This window comes from Lagenorhynchus albirostris, chromosome 17, assembly GCF_949774975.1.
Source record: "Lagenorhynchus albirostris chromosome 17, mLagAlb1.1, whole genome shotgun sequence".
Taxonomy (NCBI): domain Eukaryota; kingdom Metazoa; phylum Chordata; class Mammalia; order Artiodactyla; family Delphinidae; genus Lagenorhynchus; species Lagenorhynchus albirostris.
In genome coordinates, this window is record NC_083111.1 from 65008747 (window position 1) to 65030109 (window position 21363).

Here is a 21363-nt window from a genome sequence, read left to right on the forward strand (position 1 = left end):
GTTGGTAAACTTCAAGCCACCTGAGCTCCCATTGGAAGTTATGTGGTTAGTGTAAGACCACACACGTCTTTGGCAATTAGAAACTCTAGTCTTTTAACTATCAAAATCAAGAGAACGTTTGGGTCAGCTGGAGTTTCAGAAACATAAAGATTTATGTTCAGAAACATAAAGATTCCAGTGCCCAGGTTTCCTGGCTGTCAGTCTTTAGAAGATAATTTTAATTCTTCCCTTGGTTTCTTCTAAACCAAGTGGGAGTAAGGACAAGATCCTTTTTCTTATCTTTATGTCATCATGGCCTGATACAGTGCCTGAAACAGAGTAAAATTTATTTAACAATAAAAAAATGTTTATTGTGCATTTACAGATGTCAGGCACTATGCTCAGGATTTTATGTGCATTTTCTATTAATCTGCACATCTGCCCTATGAGAGAGTAATCAAGATTGGCCCAGAAAATTGGAAACTTAGACTGAGAGTATGTCCAGGGACCCCCTGATGATGGAGGGAAACAGACTTGATACAGTCCCCCTGCCTTCAAAACCTGCGGCATTTTCAAAGTGTGATGAATTCATTTACAGTTACTTGCATGATATTAATGTGGCTCATAATTTTCCCAATGCAAAATGTATCTTATGAGTATTGATATGTAATTTTAAAAATATGCCTTTGCATGGAATGAATAAAGTGTTTTAAAGACAAAAATCTAGAAGCAGTCGCTATGCTTTTCAAGAAAAAATTAAAATATGACACCAATGTGCACTGAGTTATTTTTAATGTACAAATACTTTTTAGAAATGTAACAGAAGAGCATTTTTCTACTTTTTTAAAAAGAAATCATTAAGCATTTTCTTTTTAAGTATTGCCTTTACAGAAAACGATTATCATATTAAAAGCTCTTTTTAAAAAGCCTTTAAAACACTGTTAAGTGCACGTAAATTCAAACACATGTGAACAATTGCAGTCTTCTTTTATTCTGCTTGCTTTCAAAACTGAACCTATGGATAAGGCTAGGCTCTCCCACAAGACACTTTCAGAATTAGAAACATCTAGAGATTAGGGAGTTCATCCATATTCCAGTCAGCTTGTTGATTAAGCCAGCCCTTGTGTTCAATTCATCAGGTTGACTCCTTCTAAAAGAAAAGGATAGAAACTTTACAAACTCAGAGAATTAGGTGGGTGTAGATTCTCCGTACTGATTTGCATGTCTCTACAGTACTGCCTCTAAATCTCTTATAATCACTCTTAATGCAGCCCCACCCCATTCAATCCTGTTTGCTGTTCTGGGAATTTCAAGAAACGAAACTGACAATACAATTCCAGTAAGAGGTAATTAGAGTCACGTCTCACGGCATGTGGGATCTTAGTTCCCAAACCAGGGTTCAAACCCACACCCCCTGCATTTGAAGCATGGCGTCTGGGAAGTCCCTGAGTAAATTGTCAAATTAACCAGGATTTGAGAAGCAGCAGAGGCAAATGACTCCACAAACTGCCATCAGTTCCAATTAGAGCATCAGTGGGATCTCATCAAAGGGGACAGAGACTTGCCATGTTCCCTATGCTGGGAAATAAAAGATAAAGAGGGCTCTGGCAAGAGGTTTATCATCTAACAGAGATAAACCGTAACAACCAGCCAGGCCATTATATGCCGTGCTGTGAGGAGGGTGTAGACGGGGTTCCATGACGTAACGGAGGTTGCAGAGACATGCACTCTGTCACAGCTGGAAGGAGTAGAGAAGGTGAACCTCAGACTGGGACTTGAACCCACGTGCCGGGACTCGAACCCGGCAAAAAGCCACGGTCTTCCAACCGAGATCACACACCTGGTCTCAGGACTTAATGAAGCTCAGGTTCTTGATGCCTCATGGCAGAAAGAATTCTTTGAGAGACAAAATGATAGGTTAGAAGTGGATTTATTTAGAGAGAAACACATTCCACAGACAGAGTGTGGGCCATCTCAGAAGATGATAGCGGCACCAGGGTATGGGTTTGTCAGTTTTTACAGGAGCGGGTAATTTCATAGGCTAATGAGTGGGAAGAGTATTCCAGCTATTTCAGGAAGGGGCGAGGATTTCCAGGAATTGGGCCACCGCCCACTTTTTGATCCTTATGTTCGGTCTTGGAACTGTCATGGCGCCTGGGGGTGTGTCATTTAGAGTGCTGATGTGTTACAACGAGTGTATACTGAGGCTCAAGGTCTAGTGGAAGACGATTTCTCTGTCATCTTGGACACATTTGGTTCTAATCAGTTTATGTCATGTCCTCAGGCTATGTCATTCTTTCAAAGGCTGTGCCCTGCACCCTTCCCTCCTGTTTCAAAGGGGGACTGTGGAAGGCAGATGGGGGAGATCAAAGAAGATGTCTCAGGGGTCTCTGAATTTAGTTTATATCTTGAAAGGAAGGTACAATTTCTAAAGGCTGAAAAGGAAGAAGCATTCAAAATGGAATGAAGTACTTGAAAAAGGTATTGTAATTACAGTGTGAAGGACACATGGGGTGGCATAGGTGAAAGTGGTTTGACTAGGGTGCCCTTAAATGAAAGTCAGAGAGTCCCAGGACCCTTGCTCATCCAGCTCTTAGTCTAAAGGTTAAATAATATCAAATTACTCATACATTTTTCTGCCAGTTATTTTATCTCCATGTGATATTTAATAATTATTTACTTATAACTATCAATGAATATGTAGAATGTATTGAACCCTTAATATATGCATTGTTCATTTTATCCCCAACAGAACACTGAGGAAAGCGCTATGGTTATCTCCATTTCCCAGAGGAGGATATAGAGCTGAAAAAGATCAAATAACTTGTCTGAAGTCCAAAGGTAGCAAGAAAAGTTTGGATTTCACATTCAGTTTCTAGAGCCGCAACCTTGACTCTTGATACACACTGAGTGCCCACGACATGCCAAGATGTTTGCTCAGAGCTGGAGTTAGACACATGACCAAAAGTGACACAGTCCATCTTCTCTGGGACCTCTTCTTAAAAGTTTCAGCAGCTTAGTTTAGATGGAGTAATAAAGCCACTAATAAAAAGCCAGTTATAAATGCTCCCTACTCTTTGGTACAACTACATGTAATTAAGTGATTAAAAGGAGGAGGAAGGAAGAAAAAGAGAGCAAAGAGGTAAAGATGTCTGTCTCTCAAGGGTAGGGTGAGCTAACCAGACTGGTAGGATTGTAGTATTTATGATGGGACCTCCTGAAGGATAGAGAATAAGCATATGTATTAAACACCTGATATATTATTGCAAGGTACCTTTTTTAACAGGCATTAGCCCATGTAAATCTCACAACAAACTTGTGAAGTAGGTATAATGATCCCATTTTATAAATATGGAAATTACAAGGTTTGACTGGTAATTTGAGACCACGTTATATGAAGCCTTGAAGTCTGACATGACCATACCCCTTCCCTCCGCTTAACTGGTAACCTCTCAGTTTAAACCTTCTGCTGCATATTAGAAATGAGTATTAGAAACCATGGCAACTCCAGAAACATTCAGAACATAACAGATATATGTGGGATAGACGTGTGTCCAAGAACACAGCACAATTCAGGACAAGAAGGTTTGAGGGGCACTTCCTTGGAGGAACCAAGAACTTAAGTGGAAGCTTCAACATGAGTTCCCAGATGGAAAAGTTAGGATTTCTTATACACAGAAAAGAAGCTTCCCTGCAAAAGCTGGCAATGAGTAGCTTGACTATCTGTAGAGATATGATTCAATGAGCTGCACGCTCAACTTCAAGTTGGCAGTTTGTCTTCCAGATATTTACTACTGACACTGATAATAATAATGACTATTTATTTAACACAGACAGTGCCAAACCCCATGTTGGATCTTTTCCATACATTATCTGGAATCCTTTTGTCAAGCCTACAAGGTGAGAATTATCTCTGTTTTATAGATGAAAAAGCTGTGGCCCAGAGAATTTAATTAACTTGTCCAGTTTACCGGAAGATGAATAGAGCCAGAATTAAACTCATAGAGACTTCCTGGTGGCTCAGTGGTAAGAATCCGCCAGCCAATGCAGGGGACACAGGTTTGATCCCTGGTCCGGGAAGATCCCACATGCCACGGAGCAAATAAGCCCGTGCCCCACAACTACTGAGCCTGCGCTCTAGAGCCCGTGAGCCACAACTACTGAACCCACGTGCCACAACTACTGAAGCCCACATGCCTAGAGCCCATGCTCCACAACGAGAGAAGCCACCACAATGAGAAGCCCGCACACCGCAAGGAAGAGTTGCCCCCGCTCGCCGCAACTGGAGAAAGCCCGCATGCAGCAGTTAGGACCCAACACAGCCAAAAATAGATAAAATTTTTTAAAAAATAAAAAAGAATTAAACTCATACTCTTTCCACTAAGCCATCATGCATGCATTAGACACTATTATTTCATTTAACCATGCTCCCTGGTGACACAGTGGTTGGGAATCTGCCTGCCAATGCAGGGGACACAGGTTTGGACCCTGGTCCAGGAGGATCCCACATGCCAAGGGGCAGCTGGGCCCGTGCGCCACAACTGCTGGGCCTGTGCTCTAGAGCCCGCGTACCACAACTGCGGAGGCCCACGTGCCTGGGGTCCGTGCTCTGTAACAGGAGAGGCCACTTTGATGAGAGGCCTGTGCGTCACGGCAAAGAGTGGCCCCTGCTTGCTGCAACTAAAAAGGGAGCCCGCGCGCAGCAACAAGGACCCAACGCAGCCAAAAATAAATAAATAAATAAATTTAAAAAAGTGTTTATCTCAGGTTCCTAAAGCCCCAACAAGTGGCAACTAATTGAATAAAAAGAAAAAAAATTACCTCAGCTCACACTGAGTGGCCCAGTGGCTCAGTGGCCCACACTGAGCTGAGGTAATTCTAGTCAAAAGCAAATAAATTATGTTTTGGTTACCATGCAGATATAGGTGCTACAGGTGGCAATAAACTGAGTTTACTGAGATACTGAGACAGGTGTCCGATCTCTATCCTTGTACTCTGTTTGTGAATACATCATTGTACTTGGATTAGGTTTTAAACCTCGAACTTTACCTATGTCTCAGTTTCATCGTAACACAAGCATGTTGGATTTGAAATCTAAGGTTTGTCACGACTCTGTGATGCTCTGACTCTTAGGTGTCATATTCCAGTTCCCACGGGATGGAACCTCTCAACTGACTGGGAGTTTTGGATTTCAGGTTCTGGATCTGTGATTTCTTAAGAAGACTTAAGTAAATAAAGGAGGATTTTCCTGTTTGCAAAGGTAGTTTTTCTCCTTCTTCCCTTGAGGCACTGTGCTTAAAGTGCTTCTCTCAGGCTGAAGAGGTGAAGGAAAAGCTCCTGGTTATCTCTAAGTTACCTAACTTCGTGAGCTTATCAATTTGCCCTGTTTGATAGCTCTACTGTCCTAAACAGTAAGTAGGAGCTTGTGGCTTTATAGCTACCTCACAAATCATCACATGCGAAAACTGGAAACAGAACAGAGAAAATTATCTCTTTTTCCTAAGAGATAAGAGAAAGTTCTAAGAAGCTCATCTGTCGAAAAGCCCTTAAGAGCACATCTTAAGGCTGCTCGGAAATCCGCATTCCAACGTGACTCTTCAGATCTACCAGGCTGAATCTGAAGGGGGTACAGTCTGCTTCCTCTCCTCCACACCCAACCGATAATGCAGAAATGCCCAAGTTGAAGCAACTGGCGGCATGCCTATATCAGGCTGTCTCAGAATTAGGAAGTGGGAAGAGGCCATTCAGAGGGTCAAGATATAATCTAGGTTGAATCTGTACCAGGTCTTCAACCAGATTCAGGCTCAGCCATTGTCTAGACGTGGCAGCCAAGTTTCCATCAACTTTACTGTAATTAACATGTGCACAGACAGGCATTTCTTAGTAAGAGAACATGAAACCAAACAGGAAGGTAACTAGCTGTTAGAGCTTAGGTTTCATTTCTGGGTAAATCAGTAGTCATCTCACAGAGTCATTCTTTCTTTGTATAATCTCAAACCAGTTAGTTAAAACAAATGGAATGAAATAAGAGAAGGTGTGTTAGCCGCTGCTCTTAAATTTCCCCTGGTTGTCAGGATTTGTCTTAGTTTGGGTTTTAGACTTTGTAAGTTAACAGTTGCCATGTTCAACTTTAGATAACCCCATAAATCCAGAAATAGCTAATATGATTCATCTGTGAATCAGTTATGGCAATGATCTGTGTCCAAATGTTGGTTTTATAGTCATACCTATTCCAAGAGCTATGTCCTGTGAAAGGATACAAGTCATGCTCTCTGCAACCTTGAATCACTGCTCCTTAACTACAAAAAACCTATGATCTCTGCTGATTCTGCAGTTGGCCTATCTTTTAGGCTCCTGGCCAAGTTTGGACCTCTGGGGAGGGAATGAGGGTGGACATGAGGGAAAGAAGGAAGTTCTGCTCATTGAGATGACTAAAAAGTGGATCAGCCATTAGTAAGAGGACCTTTGAAGGGTTACAAAATTACAACTGTGCTAACAAATTATTAATGTAATCTGCCTTTGTGATATAAAGCCTGAGGTAATTTTTGTTAAGATGAAAGAGTGAAAGTTCTAGCAAAGCTGACACAATTTCCCCCCACTTCCTCCTCAAAAACTTCATCACCTTTATCTCAATTCACCAAAAATATATTGAAGATCTGCTTTGTAAAAAGCTCTCCTATCAGAGGTTATAAATGCAAAGAAGACAGAGTGCCGGCTGTCTCAGGGCTCACAGTCCAGTGGAGATACAGGAAAATACACATGTAATACACATGGAAATACACATGTAATTCTAAATCAGGGCACACTGGAAAGGGGGCAGAAATCATTTTCTCTTATCATCTTTCTCTAGCCTCCTAAATGTGGGTCTATGACCCCCTCATCTGAAAACCTACAACACACTGTATTTGTGGCAAAGAATGTCCATCACTAAACAATATCCATGCTCCCCTTCTTCTTAGTAACAGAACCCTGATTTTATTTGCAATAACTGTACACACTGGAATAATATACTTCCCATCATCCTTTGCAGCTAGGTGTGGACATATGACTAATTCCAGGCCAATGAAATGTGAGTGTAAGCACTCTTTGGCACCTCCAGAAAGCTGCTTAAAGGAAGCTGACTCAGCTGGGAGAAGTTTTCTTTGTACCCTTTCACATTCCTCCATGAGACAGCCTAGAATGCAGGTGTGCTGGCTATGTGCTCAAGAACTATCTTGGGGACTTCCCTGGTGGTGCAGTGGTTAAGACTCCACGGCCCCAAAGCACGGGGCCTGGGTTCGATCCCTGGTCAGGGAAATAGATCCCACATGCATGCTGCAACTAAGGAGCCCGCCTGTGGCAACGAAGACCCAACACAACCAAATAAATAAATATTAAAAAGAAAAGAGCCATCTTGGACTGGAATTCCCTGGTGGTCCAGTGGTTAGGACTCCACGCTTTCACTGCCGAGGGCACAGGTTCAATCCCTGGTCAGGGAACTAAGAATCTGCAAGCTGTGGGACGTGGCCAGAAAAAAATTTCCTTCCTTAAAACTCCTAGATGAAATAGGGAAAAGATCCCTGACATTGATTTTGGAAATGATTTTTTGGACTAGACTCAGCACAGGCAACAATATCCCATTGAGGATGCAACTAATTTAATTAACTATCCCCCTTTCCCCAGACATATACTCCTTGCTTATTTTGAGGGTGTTTTTTAAAGAAATATGGTTTCATTTGGATTATTACTTTAGGTTAGATTGATTTTTTTTAATTAGTAAGATTAATTAGGGTCAAAGAAAATGGCCTGTAGTTTTTTAAACGACCAATTAAAAATAGAGTACAGGGCTTCCCTGGTGGCGCAGTGGTTGAGAATCCGCCTGCTGATGCAGGGGACGCGGGTTCGTGGCCCGGTCCGGGAAGATCCCACATGCCGCGGAGCGGCTGGGCCCGTGAGCCATGGCCGCTGAGCCTGCGCGTCCGGAGCCTGTGCTCTGCAACGGGAGAGGCCGCAGCAGTGAGAGGCCCGCGTAGTGCAAAAAAAAAATAGAGTACAATTTTTTTTTCTAAATTTCTGGCTCAGAGAGAGAGAGCGCTAGAGGAAAATTTCAGAAGTACTTCATTTACTACGTCGGGAAACAGAGGGCCGAAGAAACAAATAGACTTGTTTAGTGTTACACATTTGATTATACAATAGATTTAGATTTTATACAATGGATTAGGTGGCAATATCGGGACCCAAACCATTATGAGCATCTTTAACAGACTTTTAAAAAAGAATCCTTTCCAATACTTTAAAAATATAACCATTGAATTAAACAGGTACTCAAAGCATCTTGACTCTTTCCTGTCACTTTTACAGTAAGCATACTTTGCGTAAAAATGGAAGGTCTATTCTAGCATTTTAGAAAATTGGGGCTGGATGACAGAAGAAAAGTATATACAAGCATAAGAAAAGACATGAATTTTAAAACTGATCATTTTCTAGTGAAAAAGAAGTAGGTTATTTGGGTCACATAGAAAATGGTACATCTATCCTATCTGGTATCATGTCCTGTTAAAGCTCTTCTTTGTCAAAATGTTGCAAATATCTTTTTATGCACATTTCTCCTCACTAGTGATGAAAGGGGCCAGGAATTTCGCCTCTTCATGTGATGTCAGAGTGCCACATATTTCTTGATAAATCCAGAAAGGAAAGAAGTTGATCGAGATTAGCTACAATGAAATCAGACTCATGTTATATGCCATGCTTTGTCAATTATGATACGTGTACACATAATGTTTTTTTAAACTAAAATAGAGCTAAAAGGTAGAAGATATATATCATCAACTTTATGATAAAGTTATGCTTTTTGTCAGAATACCTCTGGATAGATGTCTATGTCTTAAGAATAGATTAAACCAGAAAAGTGGGTCAGGGATTGTCCTGGCAGCTTAAATAGTTGTGATGAGGAAAATCTACTTGGGAAACAGTAGACCTTGTGACACGTGGGAAAAAATGAGAAGGGAAATGATTTTTCAGGAGACAGTAATCATCCTAAGAATCCATTTATACTTTCACTCCTGAAAATATATACTAATTTACTAAATGTACTAATTTACAACCTTCTAAGTGCAATGCCCTAAGTCCACAGGTGCATGCTAGACCATATGTTGAACTGATGCCTAGGACACGTTCTAGGTCATCTAGCTGTAAAGCTGTGGAGTTAGAATGTGAACCTAACTTCTATGAAATAGAAAAAATTAAGCAAAATCTATTTTGACATCCTTGTTCTGAAACACATTCCTTATGATTTTCCAAAACTTATCAACTCTTCAGAGCATAAATTCTAATTCAAATGATTAGGTTGCTGCTTTCGTTTGTTTTGCTTTTCATTTCATTTCATTTCTTTTCTTTTCATGTTCAAGAACACATTCTTGCTACTCTAAGTTATTTCTCAGATGCCATTAGGAGAACATCTACATACAACACTGTAGGGTTTGGGAGATTGGGATTGACATATATACACTAATACGTATAAACTAGATGACTAATAAGAACCTTCTGTATAAATAAATAAATAAAATGAAATTTAAAAAAACAACACTGTAGGATGCTGGCTCCTGTTACTGAGCGAATCTTACTCGTTTGCACACTGTACTGAAGCACCTATGTTTTGGGAGGGAATAGCAGAGATAAAAGAGGAGATCTAGGTGATAGTGAACTTTCAAGGCACTGATGAGAAGTATATATTTGATCTAGATCAGACTCCCTGCAGCACTCCTCCCTTCCTGCACCATCTCCAGTGCTTTTTGTGAGCAAAGTCTTCTTAGCCTAGACCTGGAAATAAGCAGGAGGAGGTGGTGTAATTGTGGGGTAGTTACGGGGTATGACTTCTGAATAAATCAACGGCCACGGAAGAGGAAAAGAGCTTTACTACTATGGGAATCCTGTAAACTTCAGAGAGATGTGATAACTAGGCTTAGAGAGCAAGCAAGGAAACTTTACATCTTTATCAGTAGGTCTTTGTATTAGGCAACACTCTTTGAGTGAAAAAGACAAAATCCAATTAAAAATTGTTTAAGGAAAGAGAAATTTTCTGGCTCACGTACTGGCAAATTTCAGCCATGGTTTTCTTCATTTACTGTTACATCAAAAGACTCAACCAATGTGTTAAAAGATAAACTGAAGCATATTAAACCTTTTAAGAGCTTATTGGAGCAAAAATCGATTCCAATTGGGCAGCACCAAACCACAAGTGGTTAGGAGCGCTCAGTGACAAGAACCAGAGAGAAGACGTATGTAGAGAAAGTGTGGCAGCAAAGAAAGGACATTACTTGATTGGCTATAGCTTAAAGCTTGTTTGGCTGTTTGTGACTGGTTGTCCTTAGCATTTTGATTTTATAACCTTGAGGCATTTCTATGCTTAGATACTGGTTTGCTTACATAGGTCACCAAGGCATTAGAGCCACCCCAGCTTAATGGCTTGCTTGTTTAATTAACTTTACAAGTGTCACCAGGGCTCTGTCTCTCCCTGCCTTTCTCAGCTGAACTGTTGTCTCAGTGACTGCTTTTCAGGCAGCCCATCTGCCTCTGCCTAGCACCACCATGGTGGCAAAATGATGACAAGCACTTCGCTATCACAGTGGGAAAGTGGCTGCCTCCTTTCCAAAAGTTAGGGAATTTAAACGCATTAGCTTGGCTTGAAACCTTCTCTCTAAAACAATTCCTGTTAACAGGATAACAGTGGAAACCCCAGGGTATAAGAAGGAGAGACTAATCCCAGTGAACCTATAAGATTAGATTCTGGGGGTTAATGCATGTTGAATGGGATGGAGGTATATAGGACAGGAGTATTTCTTTTGAGTTATTACAGATAATTCTCTGAATAATCTCCCAAAATGATTTTTTTATTTTGTTTTATCTTAACTGTCACAGAGTAGGCAAGAAACTTGACTGAGGTCCTGGTCCCACTGACTCTATAGCTTCTCCTTTTCCCACTGTGCCATCCACTCCTGAGGGGAATCCCTGAGTATTGCTTGATTTTAATACTAGTTTTGCTGATATTGAAGAGAATAGAAAGCCGTCAAGATCAGCTTTTATTCCCCTTCTTGCCCTCTCTGAGAACTTGGCCACTCTGGTTCTTGCTAAACCTTCTCTCCATATCACCTTGCTCCTTAATTTTCCTGAAGTGATTTTTACTGGTCTTATATAAACATATGGTCTATATTAAGAACCAGCTGGGGGGGGGACCTTGAAGATGGCGGAAGAGTAAGACACGGAGATCACCTTCCTCCCCACAGATACACCAGAAATACATCTACGCGTGGAACAACTCCTACAGAACACCTACTGAAGGCTGGCAGAAGACCTCAGACCTCCCAAAAGGCAAGAAACTCCCCACGTACCTGGGTAGGGCAAAAGAAGAACCAGCTGTCATTATATTCACAGAGTTCAAGCTTGGGTGCTCCTGGGTTATTGACCAAGGTGATCATACAATTAAGAACAATATTCACTGGCGACTTGCTATACACCCAACACAATTCTCAGCCCTTTGCCTGCATTGTTTTATTGGCTCCACAAGAAACTCCAAGATATATATTATTAGCCTCAATTTACAGATGAGGAAGATAAGGCAGAGAGATACAGAGGTTAAGTAACGTGCGTGAAGTTGTAATGCATAGAGGGACCTGGATTTTCATGCAGGCAAACTGGCATCGGAAAAAATGTTGGATAACATTGTTTCTCATTGTGTCCAAGAGGCCACAAAGGAAGACTAGGCTGCAAAAAGCAGGGAGGGCAGCAGGCCGGGAAGGTGTTTCTAAATGGAAAGAAGGACATGGACCCACTCTCAACGGGTAGGGTGGCCTCCGGGGTAAGGAGACAATGATGGAGATCCTCTCTGTATGGGATCCAACACCAACCAGAGAGCCAGAGGAAATAAGCCAGCAGAGAACAAAGTGTTCCAGGATTGGGAAAGTATTGAATAAGCCATCAATAGACATGGGAAGTCAGATTGGAAAGTCAGGAGGGCTAGCTCAAGAGAGGAAAGGCCATGACTCGTCACGACAGTTTCATAGGGACCACATGGTATATCCAACATCTTACCTCAGTGAGCAGGGAATTCATGGTGTTTAATGTCTGAGATGTTTAGGTTTAGTCTGAGGGAAATATCTCTTTCCAGCATTGGTGTTTTTATAAACCTAAACGCCCGTCAGTGTGAAAAAGTAGGCAATTATTTCTCTGCTACACCTGCAGTTCTAATGTTATTTTCTTCCTTTAAGCTGTATGCTTCCTAAACTTCACCTGTCTTTAAAACAGCTCACACTAAGATCTAAAGCTTGTTGCATCCATGACTTTATTCTAAATGTGTCCCTGAGCATCTGGTAGATAACGGTACGAATTCAAACAACAAAACTACAGCTAATAATCACAGTGCACTATGCTATAAAACATGTGTCATGTCATTCCAAACATCAAGGATGGTTCTTTTCTCCTAAAAGCTGTACTGAATATAGGATTTTAAAATTCACCTCTTAAAGGAAGAAAATTTAGGGCACTGAAAATTATATAGGACTTCAGCTTAAAAGGGAATCCTTGCTTCTCAGTTGTTGGAATTATTAAAAACAATTTATTGGGAAAAATTATACATTTTAATCCTTCCCCTTGACATTTAATAATTGAGTTTGCACACACAGGCAGACATACACGGGCACACACACACACAAGGCTTCAATTTAATTTACAGTGAACTATTTTGCAGTGTATAGTAGGATCAAAGTTGTTAAAAAACTCAGCTTAATTAGAGGTGTATTCATGAATTTCCAGAGAGCCGTTTTCAGTGATATCATTAGTATCATCAATATTATTTGAGACGCTGTAGAACATAACCCAGGTATGCAATTAACTTTGCATTAAGATTTGAAGTGATGCAAGCTTTGTCTGTGAATATCACCTCTCAACTTGTAAATCTCCAGAGCGTGGTGACAATTTGGCCTGACTACAGCTGTGTCTGAATGAAGTACTTTTCTTTTGCGCAATCAGTACCCTACTAGTATGAGAACTCCTTTTTCTCCTTTCAGTTTATTTTTAAAATCATTTATTAAGTTTCCCTCCCGTAAAAGTCATTCCAGAGTTTGCCTTTTCTTTCTTTCTTTTTTTTTTCTTTTGAGGAGGAAGGGGTAAATTTTCAGGCAGTTTCCTTAGTCATTCTAGGCAGCTAGCCAATGAGATATAGACTAAACAACACAGAGAATATTAATTCCACCTCACAATGCATGCACAGAGCCAGTGATGCATAAAGCTTCATTCCAGAGCTGACAATAAAGGGGTTGTGCAACTGTCTAGAGTGCAACGTCACGAACAGTTTTCTGAGGGAGCTGGAAGGAGATAAGAGAACAGACCTTGGGGAATAAGTTTAAAATGGCTAAATAGTGATGGCAGAGCCAAATTCATACCTACATCAGCGGGTGCAGAGAATGAATCTGAGTATCTTTAATGCCGAATTTTAGAAAAGAAGTTTCAAAATGAACCTAAAAGGAAAAGTATATATATACTGGGTGTTTACTGGCAGTAGAAGAAGCTGGGTAAAAAAAGAATTAGAAGGAAAATCAAACTACTTATTGAAGGATAATATACATACAGAACAACTTATAAAACCTAAGTCTAGAGTTGGTTTATTTATTTATTAAGGCTGGATGACTTTTTTTTTTTTTTTTTTTTGACCATGCCACGCAGCTTGTGAGATCTTCGTTTCCTGAACAGGAATCGAACCCGTGTCCCGACCAGGAATCAAACCCGTGTCCCCTGCAGTGGAAGCGTGGAGTCCTAACCACTGGACTGCCAGAGAATTCCCTACAGCGGGTTTAAAAGTGAACACACCATAAATGTAATTCTCAGGTCAAGAAACAGAATGTCACCTACTTCCCAGAAGAAACACCCATACCGCCATGTAGTCACTACCTTCCCACAGGTTAGGCATATCCTAACCTCTATCATTAGATTAGTATTGCTCATGAACATTACATAAATGGACAATATAGTGTACACTCTTTTGTGATTGACTTTTTCTTAATTCAACATTTTATTTGTTATGTGGTTCTAGTACTTTTATGCTCACAGCTGTATAGTATTCTCAATGTGTGAACATGCCTCAACTTATCCATTCTCCTATTGAAGACATTTGGATAGAAAATATTATACTTCTTTTATATCACTGAGCTCGATCTGCTAATATTTTCTTTAGGACTTTTATATTAATATTTATAAGAGAGATTGGCCTGTAATTTTTGTTTGATGTGATTCTTTTGCTATGTTTGGTATAAAGATTATCCTGGCTTTAAAACATTGCTCAGAAGTGATGTCTCTGTTTCCATTATCTGAAGGATTTTGTGTAACATTAGTATTAGTTCTTCCTTGAATTTTTAGAAGAATTAACTGGCAAAGCCTGGAATATCTATTTCTTATTAAACATGAGAGATAATAGGAATTTTTATTCTGTCTTTGAGAGGTGTTTGACTTATATTTTTGTTCTCCTGAATACATAATTGCAATACTTGACCAATGTCTTCAGGAGGAGACAGGCTCTATGTTTCATGTCCTTTAGTTCTCCAGGTTTGGCATTTCTGTTACTTGCAACTCCCCAGAGCTGTCCTGATTTCTCTGTCCCTCAGTAGGACCTTTCTCAGGACAAGCTCAGTTTTCTACCCTGTAGTGTATTCTAAGATCAGCAAATGCTCCAGGGAGAGTAGAGGTCACTAGCTCACCTCTGAAAGGTGTTTTCTCCTCTGGATGTTTCTGCAGATCTCTGATATTTTCAAACGTATACATTTATCTGGTGTTTTTGGTGTTACGGAGCATAAGTTGGTCTTCCATGAATTACTCCATGCTCTTCAGAAGTTGAAGCTGAAAGAAGAATTTTTTAGAACAGTTTCTGTCATATTTGCTTTGTGCTGACTGATTATAGCAAGAAGTTCTGGCACCATTTAGGGTGCTTACAGTCTAATATGGAAAATAGAGACTAAATAAACACACATCTAGAGATTTATAATTGCATATAGTAGCGTATCATTAACTCAGTCAACTTTTAAAATGACAACTCCACTTAAGTTGTTGCCAAGAACTTTCAAACATTGCTGCTTTGAAAGGTAGCGATCCTTGGAATTGTTATACATTTTTTTTGCTTTTCAATTAAAATCATTTTTAAAAAGATAATCCGAGCAATAAGTAAAAAACTAAACAAAATGAAAACTTAACAACTTTTCTTAGAAAAATGAGGTCACAGTGCAAAATATTGTCCCCAAATTGGAGACACCAACAGGTAAATACAGCAGAGACTTCAGTAGAAATCTTTGCAGGAACCAGGGCCAGGGTAGGGAAACCTGAACTGTGGTTGATGAATTGCTGGAGGCTCAGTGTGGACAAGTCTGAGACACAACTCCAGGGAGACTGAGTCATCAGGAGAGCCACACACTTCTGCGAGTTGTACCTTCAGAGTTCTATCAGGCTCTCACAGAAAATATCAGAGAAAAATCCTCTTTTGCTCTGGAAGGGGAAAAGGAACCATCTTGAAAGATTTCAGAGCAATCTATTCTTCTTAACATGGTCTGCCTTCAGTAGAAACTATTTAACCGGAGCCTAACATGCTGGGGTTTTATCAGAGCCTAACTGAACTGGGGGAAGAAAATACCCAACTGCTAACCTTCCACATGGGGGAAAGGGAAATGCCATACTTTGGCCCACTCTAGTCATCCTGTACCACCTAAGAGGGAGGAGAAACTGAGAAGCATGTGTGAAGTTCACAGGTCAAGGGCACTGGCCCACTAAAATATTGAGACCTAATCATTAGACTGTAGACTGTGTTCCCTCCCTCAACATCTTACCATCACTAATTATGGCTTATTTTCAGCAATTTATTTTACCCAATATATCAAGTTCAGATATAAAGGAAAAACTTGCAAGACATACTACAAGAAAATACAGTTGAAGAGAAAGCACTGATGGGTGTTTTACCTTGCTCCTTCATCTGCTGTGTGTTTCTCTGTCTTCTCATTTTGCTTCCTGTGTTTGGGATCTCCTTTTTGCAGGCTGCAGGTTTGTAGCTCCCTTTGTTTTTGGTGTCTGTCCCCAATGGGTAAGATTGGTCCAGTTGGTCGTGTAGGCTTCCTGGTTGAGGGGATGGGTGCCTGTGTTCTGGTGGGTGGGGCTGGATCTTGTCTTTCTGGTGGACAGGGCTGTGTCCAGTGGTGCGTTTTGGGTTATCTGTGAGCTTATTATGATTTTAGGCAGCCTCTCTGCTAATGGGTGGGGTTGTTTTCCTGTTTTGCTGATTGTTTGGCATGGGGCATCTGGCACTCTATCTTGCTGGCTGTGGGGTGGAGCTGGGTCTTAGCATTGAGGAGGAAATCACTGGGAGAGCTCTCCTCAATTGATATTATATGGGGCCAGGAGCTCTCTGGTGGTCTAGTGTCCTTAACTTGTCTCTCCCAGCTCAGACCCTCAGACCTGACACCAGGCCGGAGCACCAAGACCCTGTCAGCCACATGGCTCAGAAGAAAAGGGAGAAAAAAAGAAAGAGAAAAAATGAAACATAAAATAAATAAAAATAAATACAACAACATAATTAAAATAGAAAAAAATTAAAATAAATAATCAAAAAGTGATAAGTAAAAAAAAAGAAGAGAGCCATCAAACCAATAAACAGATCCACCAATGATAACAATCGCTAAAAACTATACTAAGATAAACATAAAAAAATAGAAAGAATCCAGTCGCAGACAGCAAACCCCAAGTCTACAGTTGTTCCCAACGTCCACCACCTCAATTTTGGGTTGATTCATTGTCTACTGAGGTATTCCACAGATACAGGGTACCTCAAGTTGATCGTGGGGATTCAATCCGCTGTTCCTGTGGCTTCATGGAGAAATTCCCCTTTCTCTTCTTCGTTCGCACAGCTCCTGGGGTTCAGCTTTGGTTTCGGCTCCTCCTCTGCATGTGTGTCGCCTTCAGACATCTGTTCTCACCCAGACTGGACGGGGTTAAAGCAGTGGCTGATTAGGGGGCTCTGGCTCACTCAGGGCGGGGGAGGGAGGGGTAGTTATAATTGGAATGCGGTATGAGCCTGCAGTGGCAGAGGCCGGCATGATGTTGCAACAGCCTGAGACACGCCGTGTGTTCTCCTGGGGAAGTTGTCCCTGGACGATGGGACCCTGGCAGTGGTGGGCTGCACAGACTCCCGGGGTGGGGGGTGGGGGGCGCGTGTGAATTGTGACCTGTGCTTGCACACAGGATTCTTGGTGGATGCAATAGCAGCCTTAGCACTTCACGCCTGTCTCTGGTGTCCAAACTGATAGCCACGGCTCGCTCCAGTCTCTGGAGTTTGTTCAGGTGGTGCTCTGCCTTCTGTGGGCAGACAGGGAAGGAATCCCCTCTCCTCGTGCACCCCGAAACAATGGTCTCTTGCCTCTTAGCAGGTCCAGAGTTTTTCCTGGACTCCCTCCCGGCTAGCCGTGGTGCACTAGCCCCCTTTAGGCTGTGTTCACGCAGCCAACCCCAGTCCTCTCCCTGGGATCTGACCTCTGAAGCCCAAGCCTCAGCTCCCAGCCCCCACCCGCCCCCGCGGGTGAGCAGAAAAGCCTCTCGGGCTGGTGAGTGCTGGTCGGCAGTGATCCTTTGTGCAGGAATCTCTCCGCTTTGCCCTCCGCACCCCTGTTGCCGCGCTCTCCTCCGCGGCTCCAAAGCTTCCTCCCTGCCCATGTCCCCTCTCTGCCAGTGAAGGGGCTTCTTAGTGTGTGGAAACTTTTCCTCTTTTACAGCTCCCTCCCAGAGGTGCAGGTCCCATCCTTATTCCTTTGTCTCTGTTTTTTTCTTTTGCCCTACCCAGGTACGTGGGGGAGTTTCTTGCCTTTTGGGAGCTCTGAGGTCTTCTGCCAGCGTTCAGCAGGTGTTCAGTAGGAGTTGTTCCACGTGTAGGTGTATTTTTGATGTATTTGTAGGGAGGAAGGTGATCTCCGCATCTTACTCCTCCGCCATCTTGAAGGTCCCCTGCATGGGAAGTCTTCTGCTCAATTCTCCTGTGAACCTAAACTGCTCTAAAAAAATCAAGTCTATAAAAAAATGAATGTCCTTGAAAGTACTTAAACATGTAATGCAGAAGAGGAATGGAACTTCTGGGGGAAAATCACTAAGTATTTTGAGATTTGTAATAATTTATTCATATGTTATTAATGCAGTTTTAGATGTACACACATTTAAGTTTTTATTTATTCTGGATACTTGTGAATACTAGTATCAAAAAGGAGTGTGTTATTGCTGTGTATGTTACTTGCTCACAGTAACTGTTATGAGTAAACTGTTCCCCCTCAACAACCTTAAATAGCATATTATATATAATTCAATGTGTTTCTTTGGTTGTATAACGTTTTCTTATGTATATGTGGCTTCCAGAAATTTAGCCATTTTTTCAGCACTTAGTGGTCAGTGTGTCAGGCACTCTGCCAGTTGCTGGGTATTGAAAGATAAAAACTTTAAATTCTGTCTGCCTTCCAAGTGTTCACATTTATTGGAGAGCACAGACACTTAGTCACATAATTGTAGGTTTTTAGTAGTTTCCAGGGACTTCCCTGGTGGCACAGTGGTTAAGAATCCGCCTGCCAATGCAGGGGACACAGGTTCGAGCCCTGGTCTGGGAAGATCCCACATGCTGTGGAGCAACTAAGCCCACGCATCACAACTACTGAGCCTGCGCTCTAGAGCCCGTGAGCCACAACTGCTGAAGCCCATGTGCCTAGAGCCTGTGTGCTCTGCAACAAGAGAAGCCACCACAGTGAGAAGACTGCATACTACAATGAAGAGTAGTCCCTCTCGCTGCAACTAGAGAAAGCCCACATGCAGCAATGAAGACCCAATGCAGCCAAAAGTAAATGAATAATTTATTTAAAAAAAATTTTCCAAAAGAACAAATAATTCGCTGAATTATAGAGGTAAGAGCATGGTGCTATGAGATGTTTCAGAGAGTCATCTAAGCCAGACAAGGAGGGAGATCAGAAAAAGTCTTCAGAGTACACTTGAGATGATATTTGAAGGATGACAGGGAATTGGCCAGACAATTGGGTGAAGGCAGAAGGTGGGTACCATGTCCAAGGTAAGGGAATGGTACATGGCAACGCATATATGTGTGAAAGAATGCTTTGGGGAATCGTAAGAGGTTGGGTAGGAATAAAGTGGTAGAAAGCCCAAATACTCCTCTAAGGAGTTACGACTTGGTTGTCAAGATACTAAGAAACCACAGAAATATTCTAAGCAGAAAGTGACATGAAGTTATATGTGTTCCAAAAAGATCAATCTATCCTTGGTGTAAAAATTAAACAGGGGAGGGGTCAAGATTGGAACGTGAGAAAGGTTAAAACCCGAACTATGCTGGTCTCAGTAGGGTTTGAGGAGGGGACAGATTGAAGACAATGAAACGTGGTCCCAGATCACTATTGCCAATCATGAACACGGGGTCAGTGCCATGAAGATTTTATCTTTGTTGCTTTAACTTCCCTCTAGAAATTCAACAATGTACATGTGTGTGTGAATGAAAATATTGTCTCCTTATTTTAATGTTACAAATATATCTCTTTGGTAGCATCATCTTCTTCTTACTTATTAGCTTAAAGTCAGTCGAATGACAGCAAACTTTCTATGTGTGTTCTTCCAGAGAGTCTATCTAAATTCTAGTCAAGCTATAATATAGCAGATGCATTCTATGTGTGCCTAACAAAATCTTTTATTACCAATGGAATTTTTGCACCACTTTACAATGAACTGGTAGTTAATGTGTGTTTACTCTTTTCAACATGCTTTTAAAATCTTAACTGGGAATGAGGCTCTGATTCAGCTGTTCTAACTGTGAACAGAAAGGTTTGGAGGAGCATCTGATGATACCCATAAGGAATCATGCGGCTCACCATACACGTGGGAAATGCCAGTTGAGACTACAGGCATATTGAAGAGAGCTGGGGTCAATTTTAAAAGAAAGAAAATAAATTTGATGTGAAACTATCTTTGTTAGTACTGTTGTTAGGGGAAACACTGACTGAAACCGCCCGCCCTGGCCAGGCAAAGACAGTAACAATGTGCATGAGTTATTTTAACGGCAGGAGGTCCTGGTAAGGAACACAGAACTAACAAGCCACCACCAACCCGAAGAATATGGGAAAGGTCAAAAGGAGAGAGGAGACGCCAGTCCACATGTCCTCCCAACCTCCCAGCATATCCTTCTCACTGGAATCCATCTTGACTGAGAGGTTGCGCGCACCACCAGGAAGGACCCTGAGTCAGAATGATTGGCCAGAGACAACCCAGAAACTAACCCCATTCCCATAAAACCCGAGACTGCGAGCCACGTGGCAGAGCAGTCCTCCTGGGTTCCCTTACCCTCCTGCTCTCCCCCCGGGCGCCCCTTCCCAATACAGTCTCTTGCACTGTCAGCACGTGTGTCTCCTCGGACAATTCATTTCCGAGTGTTAGACAAGAGCCCACTCTCGGGCCCTGGAAGGGGTCCCTTCCTGCAACACTATTGTCCTAACTTGTCACGTTTTTGTTCAAATTTGGAATGAATTAAATAGAGAAGTAAATATAAACTCCCTGTGCCTTAGCTTCCTCATTTGTGAAGATTTTTGTGAGATTAACTTAATTTTCACCTGGGGATGCAGCAGTCAAGAGTAGACTTCAGACTTCACAGACAGAATGCTGGGCTAAAATTCCAACTTGACCACTAGTAGCACTGTGACCTTGGGCAAGTTGTTTGCCCTTTCTGTACTCGGTGTCCTCATCTGTTAAATAGGGGTAATAATAATACTTATTTCATAGGGTTGTTGGGAGATTAAACAAGTTAATATTTACAGTGCTCAGAATAGTGCCTGGTACATAGTAAATGCTATGTAAATGTCTGCTAAATATATAAAATTAAAAATGGGGAAAAAAGGAAATAATTTGGTCTCAATGAAAGCTTGTTTCTTTCCCTTTCCATTTCAAATGCTTTTAAAAATACTTCTTTGGATGAAATATAGTATATGATTTAGGTCGCAGAGTGATCTGTGAAAAAGAACACTTCTTTTTATAATAGTTTTCCCATTTTTCCTTTAAAATCTCTTCCAGGTGTATCAACACATACAAATGGTGATTTACAAAGGAGTGTGAATTTGTATATATATCAATGTTTATATACATAAATAAATTTATTTTTATACAAAAAATGTATATCCAAAGACTTCTGATTACATCCTTTGTTATTGTATAATCCCTGTGATAATGACATTAGTGTCTGAATAGACTGGTCAGTCAATACATTCTGATGTGAGCCTCTCTTTTTCCTGTTCATTGACAGGACAGAACTGAGACTAAAAGAAGCAATAGTGCTCTGATCTATTTCTGATCTATCTT

General features: G+C 41.3%; 1 long non-coding RNA gene across 1 annotated transcript; it reads right to left on the bottom strand.

The window, feature by feature from the left end:
* Window positions 1-913: 913 nt before the first annotated feature.
* Window positions 914-16074, bottom strand: LOC132507765 (uncharacterized). Its single transcript, XR_009536302.1, has 3 exons — window positions 15949-16074; window positions 14703-14841; window positions 914-1129 (listed from the first exon to the last, which is right to left on the bottom strand). It is a non-coding gene; the product is annotated as an uncharacterized LOC132507765 (long non-coding RNA).
* Between the last annotated feature and the right edge of the window lie 5289 nt (window positions 16075-21363).